Below are 14,094 nucleotides of genomic sequence, written 5' to 3'. Positions count from 1 at the left end.
AGATCATAGATCATACCACTTGCCTCTTTCCAAGTCTCCATTATGCTAACAATGAAACCCATACCTCTTGCTGTGACCTTAATGGCTCCGTGAGACCCAACTCTTCCCCATGACTCTGACTCAGGTCCCATTCCCCAGCCTCCCAAGCACATGGAGTGTCTTTTTGTTCTTCCATCACTCACAGCCTCTTTGAGCCTTAATGCCTTTACACTTTACCTTTTAGAAGCACTCCACCCCCAGTTCCCCATGTGCTTCCTTGGTACCATATGGGTCTCAGCTCAAAATGTTCCTTCCCATAAGAACCCCCTGGTTCCTCAATCTAAATAAGCAGCCCATTGCAATTTCACTCATAGCCATGCTATCCATGGTCTGTTGCCATTTACTGCTAACTGAAATTCATTCATTCGTTTTTGTGCTTTATTCGTTCACCTGTTTCTATTACCTTGACAAGATTTTGACTCCATGAAGGAGGAGCCTTGTCTATTTTGCTCACCATCAGCCCCCAGACCAGTGCATAGCTATGCAATTCATATACACCAGAAGGATTTCATTTTATTTTTTTAATAAATTTATTTATTTATTTATTTATTTATTTATTTATTTAATAAATTTATTTTTTTTTATTGGTGTTCAATTTGCCAACATATAGAATAACACCCAGTGCTCATCCTATCAAGTGCCCCCCACAGTGCCTGTCACCCAGTCACCCCCATGCCCCGCCCACTTCCCTTTCTACCACCCCTAGTTCGTTTCCCAGAGTTAGGAGTCTCTCATGTCACCAGAAGGATTTTAAAGGGCAAATCTCTCTTATGCTGCTGCAATCCTGCCATGGAATTTTCTGCCTCCTCAAATGTTGCCTGCATTTTTCTTAACCATCCTGGTCCTGTTCCTGCCTTGCTTTTCCCAGTTAGGGTGCTATTTTCTGTGTGAGAGCTGCTCCCACAGCCCTCCTTGGATTGAACACTAATCTACTCTTTTTTTTTTTTTCATTATTTAGATCTGTGACGGTGTCTCACCCATAGTGTATTTCTTCGAGAGTGATGGGAAGGGTGGAGTAACATGTCCTAACACTGGCAGTCAGTTGGCCATGTTATATGTCCATCGCCTGCTCTGAATTCTACTTCAGGACTTCAAGGATCATTTCTCCCACTTCACAGATGAGAACATTCACGTTCAAGTAACGGCCTTAGGGTTGCACACCTTATAGGTTGCAAACCTGGGGATAGATCCAGGTCTGACATCAAAGCAGATGTTTTCTCCACTGTGTTCTTTCTTTCTCCCCACCATGTCAACCCCAGAACAAGGCTGAACTTAACTGAAGAGATGAAAAGGATCAGGATGGGATGGAATGGGGGAGAAAACAAGGCTGCTTTGAAGGCCACCACTATTTCTCAGTGTGACCCGAGACTCCTATGTCACATCCTTGTTTACTCTCTGATCCCCTTGTCCTATTTCCAGATCCTCCCAAAAGGGAGGAAGGAGATCAGCTGCTGGGTAGAGCACCCCCTTCTGATCATAACGAGGGTTCCCTGTATCCCTGAGCTGTGAAGCTCATTGTTCCTTGGCATTTGTTTTAATGGTCACAACGAATGGATTGTGCCTGCTGGATGCTACTGAAAATTAGGTTTATTTGAAGATAGACTCACTTCAAATTGCTAAAACCTTCATCTCAGGTTGCAAATATGTCATTCATGCTTGAAAAGAAAAGAAAAATATAGCATCTCTCCCTCTCCCCGCCCCGCCCCCTGTGATCTATACGAGATGAAAACCCACCAAATTAGAATTACATTGTTCTCGCTGGCATTCAGCCAGCTTCTCACAATATTCAAGGCAATCATTTCATTTCAACAGCTCATAGAAAATATGTTTTTCTTAGTTAGAAAAAAATTGAATTAGAACTTCACATTTGAAATAATACTAGGAGCAGCCAAATTCAATAAGCCAGAACAGAGAATGGGGGTAGGTTTTGGGACATGTGTGTTTTAATCTCCATCCAGCACAATTTGCTGACAGCTCCTGAGTAAGTCATTTACCTTCCCCAAGACTCATATTCCCTACATGCAGAACTGAGCACCTGTTATGTATTCCAGAGCTGAGAAACATTATTGGAGTCGGAAATAGAAAAACACAGCCCTAAAACCCAGGTACCTTCACAGACGGGGCGTGTTCAAGCACATGTCTGAATCTCAATTTCTTCACTGGTAAAATGAGAAAAATAGGGCCTCCCTCACAGGGCTGGTTGGGGGTATTAAATGAGATGATGCACATGAAATCACCAAAATCCTGGCTGACTAGGTGCCAAGATGTTCAGTTGTGTGGCTGATAAGTGAGTTACAAGTCAGGGGTCAGCAAAGTACAGCCTGCACACCGGCTGCCTGCTTTTGTAAATAATTTTTTTTAAGATTTTATTTATTTATTCATGAGACACACACACACACACACACACACACACACACACACATATATATATAGAGAGAGAGAGAGAGAGAGGCAGAGACACAGGCAGAGGGAGAAGCAGGCTCCATGCAGGGAGCCTGACAGGGGACTCGATCCCAGGTCTCCAGGGTCATGCCCCGGCCCAAAGGCGGGCGCTAAACCTGCAGAGCCACCCAGGGATCCCTGTAAATAAAATTTAATTGGGATGCAGTTAATACCCATTTATTTAGATAATGTCCATTACAACAGCAGCATTGTGTGGCTGCTTTTGAGACCAGGGGGCCTTCAAAATTAAAAATAGTTACTCTCTGGCCCTTTCCAGAAAAAAATCTGCCAGTCGTGGACTGAGTGATTGCTAATGTCCCTTCCATCTCTGACTTAGGAGAGAATTCTCCCTCTGTTCTTTCTTTCTTCCTGTCCTTACAACGCTCTCCTCTACTTCCTGCCTACTGAGCAGTTTCCTCTTTCTTTGCCTGCCTCCTTTCTTCCTCTTCCTGCTCCTCTTTCCTTCTTTTCTCCAAAATAAGATAAAGCCCCTCCTTGCTGGTAGATGGAAGTGGAACTGGTCCAGGACCCATGGCTTGACCTCTGTAGCTGGGACAGGATGGCATCCTACAGTCACCCATGTCCTGAATGTCCTTAATCAGGAAACAACCAGTACACAGTTCCAAGTGGCCAGACATTTCTTGGATACTACTGAAGCTTTGTACTTGGTACCATGCTTTTTCTACTTTCAAAAATCAGTTTGTTCAAAAGAAAAAAAAAAAGAAAAAAGAAAAACAACTGACTCTTAACTTACAGAGAACTGGTCATTATCAGAGGGGAGGTGGGTGGGAGGATGAGTGAAATAGATGGTGGGGATTAAGAGGACGCTTGTCTTGCCGAGCACTGAGTCATGTAGAGAACTGTTTTTTTTTTTTTTTTTTAATTTTTTTATTTATTTATGATAGGCACACAGTGAGAGAGAGAGAGAGAGGCAGAGACACAGGCAGAGGGAGAAGCAGGCTCCATGCACGGGGAGCCCGATGTGGGATTCGATCCCGGGTCTCCAGGATCGCGCCCTGGGCCAAAGGCAGGCGCCAAACCGCTGCGCCACCCAGGGATCCCTGAGAACTGTTGAATCATATAGTGTACACAGGAAATTAATACAATGCTGTATGTTAGTCATATCTAAATCAAAACAAAGTGTGTTTCCTAGAAAAAAGATATTTCGTTCATATAATTATTTTATACTAGACTATGAACTTCTTAAGGATGGGGTTATCTTATTTGTTCTCAAGATCACATATATAGAGTTTACTCTTGAATGACTCTGGCATTAGGGGTGTCATCCCCCCATGCAGTCACAAATCTGTAACTGAAAAATTTAGCTATTAATAGCCCTCTTTTGAAATTAAAATAAATAAAATAAAAGCCAATTATACATATTTTGTACGTCATATGTACTATATACCGTAGTCTTACAATAAAGTCAGCTAGAGGAAAGAAAATGTCCTGAGGAAAATAATAAGGAAGAGAAAATACATCTACAGCAGTATACTGTCATTATTGGGAAAATCCATATGTAAGTGGACCCCATATTGTTCAAGGGTCAACTGTATATCAGAATGCCTGGCATTTAGGCTCATTAAGTTTTGTTGAACTGAACAGTTTTCTTCAGGATTACATGTTTCTTGTGAATTTCACATTATGTCATTCTGATGAATTCTATAGTGTGACTTGGTCTTGTTATTATCTGCGTGCTTAAGAGAAAATAGTTTGTGGAAAGCAGGAACCAACACTTTTAGCCCATATTATCGTTACAGGATGAATAAATGAAGAACAACAAATGATATGCTTTTTGTGATTTGGATGGTTCGAGGAGGTTATGCCCTTAAATTAGAAAACATCCAACACCCTTTCCTCCAAGCCTCTGCTCTGAAACTGTATTCAGTAAGGAAGATGCCTGGGTACAGCTGGGCTATAAACGAACCTCCACTCTTTACCCAAGTGTGACCACATCCACCTGTGAGACATGAAATACATTTCCATGATCTGCTCATCAGTTCAAAGTGGGTCCAATTAAAGCCTCATTTGCAGGAAACTATGATTAGTTTCCTGCAAATTGGAGGAAATGCAGTTCCAATCAAATACATAATTCCCCTTCCCTTATGAGTCAGCTTTCCTGGTGTTCTATGACATTTAGCAGTTGGCATAACCCTCAAAATTGTTCCTTTTGGGAAGGGATCCTTGCGTTATGAATACAATTCTAACTTGACTTTGATAGAATTTACGTTTTTCTGCCCAGCCTCTCCCAATATGACCTTATTACATTTGCAAACTTTGAGGTCAAGTCAACCATTTTTCCATCCAATTCTAGTACTGTCTGAGTGTGAATAACAATGGCTTCCACTTACAATATTGAATTGGTGGATACTTTCCAAAGGGCTTACCCACCTTATCTCATGTAATCCTCAAAATAACCCCAGGGGGAGCATGTGAAATTGCCATATTTTATAATTAAAAATATCAATAACAACAGCAACAAAACAGAAGTATAAAATGAGTCACTAAATTATTCAGAATTGCATAGTAAGCCATGAAGCACATTTCATAAGTGGGTCTACTTAATTCCTTACTCTGTCCTCAGGAGTATTTTATGATGTTGGTCTTCAGGCCAGTCAAGGATGGAACACTGGAGCAGGATACTGGACAGTCATCACAGTAATACTAACATTGCTGCAAGAAGCCACTGCTTTAGGCTGGATGTTCTGGTAATTGCAGTAATTGGAAAGGATTGGTAAGCCATTCCAAATCTGAGAGATCCTTTAGAGAAGGATCTGGAAAACTAAGTTTATCACATTTATGATTGTAAACACATCAAAAGGAACTACATTGTGCCATATGAAAATTATCTGAAATTCAAATTTCAGTATACACAAAGTTGTATCAGAACACAGTACCATTCATTTATTTTTGTGTTGCCTATGACCACTTCTGCATTACCACAGCAGAGCTGAGTAGTTACAACACAAGTCACATGGATAGCAAAGTCTAGAATATTTGCTATCTGTCCCTTTAGTATATTTTGGGCTGCAATCTCATTGTCATCTCCTGTGTGGAGGCTTGGTCTGTTTCTTTGCTCTCTCTTGAACATGAAAAGTGCCAATAATATCTAACCTGAGGTATATAATTTCACTGACACTGTCAGGACTGAAAGGCTTTAATTCCAGCTGGTCTAACCATGATTGATGCTTTGAAACCCTCTATAACAGTCCTGTCCAACAGAATTTCTTGTGATGATGGGACTGTTCTCACTCTGTGCTGTCAAATACAGTGTATGTAACCATATGTGGCTACTGAATCATTGAAATGTGGCTGGTGCGACTGAGGAATAAGACTTTGCAATTTGGGTTAATTCAAATTTAAGTCTCAGCTCCCACATTGGACAGTGAAGCTCTAGGAGTTCCTTGCTGAGTCATCATGAGGCCTCAACTTGACTGATTTAATGCCAGGCTTGCATTTTATCATCGAACAACTCTTGCTATTTGACAGTGATGTGTTTCATTGAGAAAAGTTCCCCAATAATTTATATACCTTATTTTTAGTTCAATCACCTGTGGCCATGAAAAATAAGCCTAATTTCCCTGACACTGTCAATCCTTCATACGTCTGAAGCAAGTGAGAATGTGTACCAATCCATTTAAATATGTTGAGAGGCATGCTGCATCTTCTAAGTTTGGACAGGAAGCAAAGGGGGTGTGAATACACCAAGTAGAACTAGGGCTAATAACATCACCTGCTGGATATTTTCTACCCAGCATGGAAACTCCTTTCTGTTTAGGGGCTTGGGTTCTAGTGGGTAGCAGGAATCCCACCAGGGAAGGAAGCTAAAGCTCAGGTAGATTGACTAAGCTTCTGTCAATGGCCTCAGTATCCACATTTAATTTGGGAAAAATTAGACAAATGGGACAGAGATAGGAGATTACTCAAGCAGAATGGCAAAGTCCAGTGACTGATTGTCTAATGAGAGAGTCTGAACCTATCCCTTGGCTATGTTCTCAGTTTCCTCCACACTTAACGTTTCAGTCCATTGTCCATACCTTAGTCTCCAGCCTTGCTATTGCTTCTCTGTGATATACTTTTAGAAATTTCTTGGCTGTTTAAGTTAGCCAAATTGATTTTTGTTATTTACAACCCAAAAGCCAGAGTGGGATAACTATAGAAATTACTTCTGTGGAGTTATAACTGGTTTTGAGGTTATTAATCAAATGTCCAAGGATCATTTTTTTTTTTTTTATTTTTAGAATGTGGCTGGTTTTGCTTGACTTCACTCACATGCAATGCAAAAGAATCAAGATTGGCTTGGAGATTGCCAAAACCATGTCTGTAACTCTCAAATGAACTAGTAAGGACAGATATAGCCTGGCCCCATGGGGGCCACATGGAAGAAATAGGTATGTGATGGTCACTATCATAACACGATGATCAAATGCTGGTGGGGAATATAAGGAGAGGGAAGAAAAGCCAGGAACACAATAACCCCCAGTAGTGTGAGTTACATGAAATGCTATTTTCTCTTTTCTGCCTTGGCTTTTAGCAAATTCAGAATTAAATTTAAAGCTTTGAAAGATAGAAATTTTATAAAACTATGTAACCAGGGGACTTGGCTTATTTATTTCTAGTCTCTTGATTTTGCTTTAGATTTTATATTCCTGTTGTAAGGGTCTTCTATGTCTTTTTGAGTTTAGGTTATCTCTAATGTTTTGGATGTGGATAAGGTACAAATTTAAAACAAATTATTCAGCTTCATTCAGAGGAACAAAGCTTTCCCTGTGCAAAGACAATGGCTAGGTGTGGGAATCAACAATGTGGTTCCTTCTAAGAGAAACACACACTACCTCTGAGGAGTGATCTGTGTAAAATAGTTCTCCAGAAGAGGCTTTGGAAGTTAAGTCTGATGGTCTAAGCCACTGGGAGAGGAAGTATGAAGCAGAAAAAGGATGGCAGTGAGGGGAATTCAGGGCCTAGTCTAGAGAAATAGACTTGCATTCAGGGAGTCAGGAGGCTGGTTGCCCTGGCAGATAGTCAAGATTTGCACAAGTGTGCTACAGGGATTCCTGTGGGAGCCAAATAAAAAAGTACACCAGGATTAAAAATGGTGCCAAATGGTTTCAGTAGAGGTAAACACGTTAGTTTGGAAAGATAAAAAAGGGCTTCCTGGAGCAGGTGTCTTGGACAATAGCTGAGTTTGGTGAGAACAAAGGAAGGGATTTACAAACTATGCTAGGTTTCTGCGTGTACACCTTGGTCCTGGGCCATGGCCTTGTACTGGGGGCTCCAAGCTTGCTGGGAAGAAAAAGGAGCTGGAATCATGTAGAGAATATTCCTCTGTCCCAAGCCTGCAGTTCAAGCAAGAGCTGACCCTGGCACTTAGAATCACAGACTAAGTCAGTAGATATTAAAAACCCAGAAGGAAATTCCCAAAATAAGTCTACCTCTTACCTGAGAAGTCTGGTTCTTCCAGCTGGTGTCCTTAATTCTTGGATCCTGGGGGTCAGACAGATCCTATGTGCTGTGTGACCTTGGGCAAGTCATCAAATCTCTTGATCTTTGGCTTTATCACCTGTAAAACCGAGTTGATAATACTCAAATTGTGGGAATTTACTGTGGATATTAAATGAGACAATGAACTTAAAATCCCTGGCATGTCAAAGGCTCTCAATAAGTGATACTGACAGCTCATGTCCCAAGTCTCTCTGTTCTTCCAGGCATGATTCTGTTGTTTGTGTTTCTGCTGCTTGGAACACACACAAGCTCCATCAATCTGAATCCCAGCCATTAAGTCGCAACCCATGTCTCCAGTTCCACGTGTCCTTCCTATGCTTTCTCATCAGAGTGACAGTCTACAACCTTGTCTTGTCAGTGGGGGAACTTAGCTACATTTTCCTACAGCACTTCTTTTTACCAAGCATCACAGAGATTTATGGCCACAACTTATCACGCCTACTAAACTATAATCTCCTGGAAGTCAGGGTCCAGGACTGCATTCATCCACATTTACCTCAAGCCCATTGCAATAAACCCTTACCCAGAGCCTGCTGTCTTCCAGACCCCATGGTAGAATCTGGGAACACAAGGATGAGTAAGTCACAAATTAGCTTGAGTTCTCCAGGGGCCAGCAATCATGACAAAAATAACAGCCACATGGTGTTAAGTTCCTAAGAGCTTCATCATGTCAATGTGTTTTCAAAGAATATGACTCTGGAAAGACAACCATGAGAGAATGTTGTCTAGAACTGTAGGTCTGTTTAGAAATCAGAATTTTAGAATCTTGTAAAAAAGAGGGTGGGGAGAAAGTATATAATACTAGCCATGAGCAGAGAAAAGATGCCAGGAATTACAACACATTCTGCAGTAACTGATGTTGGCTGGGAATCACATACACTCATGGTAATTGAATGGAAAAGCCAATCTTCCAACAGTGAAAAGTGTGCCCCCAAACTTTCATTGTTATTTCCCTCAAGAGCATTTACAGCATGTTTGCCAAATTCCAGACACTGAGTACTCTAGAGTTATAAAATTAATTGACAATACTTGCCTATAAAGAGCTCCATCAGAGAAGAAAAGAAAGTAAACATAATCACACCCAAGTATAAGTGCTATGGTGGGAAGAAGCACAGATACTATAGAGAAAGGGGAGAAAATTTTTCTTTATGGACATTGCAGTGAAGGAGGGGTCAATTTTATTTAGACACTTATTTATGTCCTTGATTCTTTCTTGATTCTTAACCCTCTGCTCTGTAATGACAACATCAAGAACCATGGCAGACATGGGTTTTGAATTAATAGTCAACAACATTTCAACAGTCAACAATATTTCAACTCCTTTAGAATAGGAGTCAGCAAACTATGGCCTGCCATCTGTTTTTATAAATAAAGTTTTATTGGAATACAACCATATACACTCATTTATATATTGTCCACAGCTGCTTGTGTACCAAGCAGCAAAGTTGAGTAATTGTGATGGGGATGAGTGACCCACAGAGCCTAATTATTACTGTATATATAAAAAAAAAGAAGGCCAACCCCTTTTTAGAATCACATTGGAGTCAGTGCTGGGGTTTATGTTACTGAGCACCCATATTTGTTTCAGGCATGGCTATGTCAAGGAGTAGAAGGAAAAATGAGAGAGGAAAGGAAGTTCATATTCTCTGTCTGTCTACCATCTGCCAGGCTCTGTGCTAGGCTCCAAAGTCTGCATCAACCCTCATGACCATCTGTAAGGTCGTCATTGCCCCCATTAACATATTATGAAAGTGAGGATCAGAGAAACTGTCACTTTCCTATTGTTATTCAGTTAATGACAAGCTGATACTTTATCTCAAGACTTTCTAACTCCCAAGCACTATTTGCTCTGAGACAACCTTGCTTCTTAAGGAGCAGAATATTAAAATCAATCAGCCAATCAATCAATTGAAGTAAGAGTACTGTAGGCATTGGTAACTTCATTGTGTGAAGTATGTAAAGTATATGATTTTAGTAACCTATGAAGTGATGCTCTCATTTCTCAGAACCAACTGAAAGATGACAAACACCAAAACAGGAAGGGTTCAAACATCACCTTTATCACTACTAAAGCATTATCAGAGGTTGTGGCTATGACTACAGCCAAAAGAACATGTAAGTAGTGCCTCCCAGAACTGAATTTACCTGTCCTCTTCTCAAAGCTCTGGGAACCCTAAACCTCCCTGTGGGTTCTGCAACCAAACAACTCATGGTGCAGAGCTTTGGAGAACATGTGCTTCTGCAAGGAGAGAGCTTAATGGAGGAGAAAGGAAGCAGCTGAGCCTATTTGCTGGAGCACAACAATACAGAAAGTCACTCCTCCCAGAAGGCACAGAGGATGAGCAGGAATTTGATTCTAAAGTCCTTCTACAACAAAACACAACATGGAGAGAGGGGGTCTCAACCAGCCGCTGTGTATTAGAAACTCTGTTCTTGTCAGAATCGGGGGCATGGGCTTCTTCTGTCCTCAGCCTCATACCCCAACTGATGGGTAGCCCTGGGAGCCTTTGGGTCTCAGAGAAGCAGCCTCGCCTTTACCATCAGACCCAGGTCCTGCTGTGCACTTCTGGTTAGCACTGAAGCCAGGCAGCCCTCACCTATTGGGGTCCTGCCTGTCCTTTCCTCTAGGATTTGAACTCTCTTCTCTGTTCTCCCAATTTTTGGAAGGGGCCATGTTTGAAATGAACAGATACTCCTTAAACTGTACCATCATTAATTTCCTGGCCATGAATGTCAGCACAGAAATTACCCAGAGATGGCTGCCATTCTTGCTAATCCAAGCAGATCAGAATCTGGTTACAGTTCCACATAATTTTAATAGATTCACCCAGGCAGGACATACAGAAATAAACATCAATGTCATACCAGCTAAAATCCTACAGAAATTTACCAGAGTGCCTTGTGAAAGCCTGCATGAGGGGTGCTGTCCTTCCTCCTTCCTGAGAGCCCAAATGCCAGAAAAGTCAAGTTTCTTCTTCCTGACACTGACATCACACCCTGCCCCCAGAACAGATCACAGAATTTTTATTACAAGTCTAAGAACTGAGTGATGTACTCCAAAGCAGACGGATGTTCCCCTTTGGGGGCAAATATCTCTCATGTGAGAAGTTCCAGAGGCTCTTGCAGCTCCTTTGGTAATTCCTGTTCATTTCCATTGTCAGGCCAGCAGAGAGATGAATGAAGTCTTCCTCAAAATCTAAGGTTACACTCTGTGAGCTGCTCTGATGACAGAAGAAAACCACAGATCATCCCTGAAAGTGGAACATGTGTCGTTAGGATCTCATAGGCCACTAGGCACGTGAATACACAGTGAGCATGACTACAGTTTGGTGGGTGTTCTACAAAACAGGCATGTCCAACATGTGCAGTGGGGAACAAGGAGGGTATGGTTTATTCTACTGGGGTGCTATCAGACAAAACTGGCAAGTAAAATTGAATTTTATAGGATTAACTCATTTTTTGAAATATTTTATTTATTTATTTAAGAGAGAGAAAGAGAGACTGCATGCATGTTGTCAGGGAGGTACAGAGGGAGAAGGGTATATTAGGCAGACTCCATTCTGAGCACGGAGCCCGACACAGGGCTAGATCCCAGAACCCTGAGATCATGACCTGAGCTGAAACCAAGAATTGGATGTTTAAATGATTGTACCACCCATGTGCCCCAGAGTAAATTCATTCTTAAAGAAGAAAAGGAAAGAATCTAGAATGATTAAGGTCATTCACAAAGGCATTCATGAAGGAGTAAATGTCAGGAGAAAAGAGTGAGGTTGGAGCCAAACCATATAGGCTTGGAAAACCCTATGACTCATCTGTTTATGCAGAGCAATCAACCCAAGGCCTGGCTCCCTGACCTCTGCACCAATGTTTATAAAATGAAACCATGGTGTGTTCAGAAGGATGCTACTTCATGCCTAAGGGAGGGGACTCCTGCTCTAGGTACAAACTGGTATCTGACAACCTATAAGATTTCAAGGATGGCGATAGGACAGGATAACAAGGGGACAGCTTTGGGAAATTCAGCAAGCTATCTAGTATTCCAAGAAGAAAAAATGGAGGAAGGGTGCTCTCAAAATAGGAGGAAGTTAAGGGGTAATTAGAGGAGGAAAAAATAGAATAAACTTGCTGTTGACATTTAGCTATTTTGAGAATTATAAAGCTAATTTATGGTGATTGCTTCCAAAAGGATATAGAGGTCTTGATTGTTTCAACAACTGATCCACAAACATAATGAATATCAACTATGGGCAAGATACATGGCTGGGTCAGATACAATGACAAGAAAGAAAATGGAATTTATTGAGTGCCTTCTGTGTGCCAAGCACTTTATCACTTTTAATCCTCAGAAAATCCTGTAAGGGATATAATTGTCTGCACTCTGTGGAAATACAAAAATGTGAAAGAGGATATGACTGCCAGAAAATAAAGGGCTATGGTGGCTGCCTGCAAATGACTGCTTCTGTAGATCAAGTGACCCTCAGAAAGAGGATCTATGATATGAGCAGGGGAGATGCTACCGTAGGGTTGTGTTCCACATGCCACACGGCAGCTTATGTAGCATCAGGTGCTGGTTCATGTGGGTTCCATGAATTGGGCCATAAGAGATCTGGCCTTAATCTATAGGTGATGGAAATTCATTACAGGGTTTAAACCCAGGAGTATGGTGATTTTTAAAATTCGGAGTGATCAACCTAGGAGTGGTATGCCAGGTGTAGTGAGATGGGGTAAGACAAGAGGGAGAAAAAGCAGTGAGGAAGTAGTAGTAGTAATCTAGACAAGAAGTGATGGGGGACAAGGAAAGAGCAGGGGTCAGGAATCCAGCAGGTGGAGAAGCTACAGAACTGGCAGGAAGGGGCAACTGTGTCCAGCAGGGTGCCGGGGGAAGATATAAGGAGGTTGGTTGGCTTTGAGTTTGAGCTTCAGTTCCCAGATGGGTGACTGTCAAGCACACACACAAGACAAGATTCACCAGTGAAACACACCAGCCACTTTTCAATTCAGACAGTTTACCACCTGAATGTGGTAAGGAAGGTCAACCAAAGGCACCAGCTCCCTGTGATCCTTGCTTCATACACCAAAAAGACAACATTGCAACAAAAGAGAGTAGATGAGCACAACATGAGCTGGGGGCATCCCGGATGGTACTGGATAGTGTCCCCGAAAGCATGTCTAACCAGAATCTGAGAATACGAGCTTACTGGAAACTAGTCTTTGCAGATGTAATTAGTTAGTCATCTTGAGATGAAATCATCGTGGATTTAAACTGGGCCCTAATTTCAACAGTCAGGGTTCCTATCAGAAGAGGAGAAGACAGAGGAACAGAGAAGCAGAGGCAGACAGTGGAGTGATGTAGCCACAAGCCAAGGGACACCAGAAGTCACCAGAATCTGGAAGAGGCATGGAAGGATGCTCCTTAAGGGCCTTTGGAGGGGGTGGCACCACACCAACACCTTAATTTCAAACTTCTGCCTTCCAGACAAATGAATAACTTCCTGTTGTCTCAAATTTCCATGTTTTAACAATTTGTTATGGCTGCTCTAATTAAATAACACACTCTTTTTCTAAAGAGCCAATATCAGGCTGCAACTGAGAAGTTTTATATTTTGAAACTCTATTTTGAGAAGATGGGGCAAAAAGCCCCATATTCCATGAGACCTCAGGAGGTGATGAGAAATTGTCTCATGACATCCTCCCAAGGGGACTGGGAATTCAGAAGATGGCTTTGTAGGAGGCCCTTCCAAGTTGCCCATCCCCACCTATCCCCTAAGGACCACAAAGTGTCCATCCAAGACTCAGATTAGCTGCAGGTCAAGCCCTTCTCTGCATGGGCCTATGTGGCTGTATGCAGGGCTGCCCAGGATGCCATGGCAGGACCATCACTCTGGAGATGCCATTCTCTGGCACTGCAGTCACTCACCAGAGATGCATGGCTGGGCACTCAGTAACAGACAAGAGCCCGCCCTTTCCTCTGAGATTGTATGGATGGAATGGAAAATTCTCAGACCTGAGCTCAGTCACATTCTCTGATGCTGAGACGACAAGATGGAGAAAAAAAGCAGTGAGGAAGCAGTAGGTTTAGGTTTCCTTGGCTGATACAGTCCTGATTCATGC

This window comes from Vulpes vulpes, chromosome 13, assembly GCF_048418805.1.
Source record: "Vulpes vulpes isolate BD-2025 chromosome 13, VulVul3, whole genome shotgun sequence".
NCBI lineage: Eukaryota > Metazoa > Chordata > Mammalia > Carnivora > Canidae > Vulpes > Vulpes vulpes.
Note: the sequence above shows the minus strand (reverse complement) of the source record.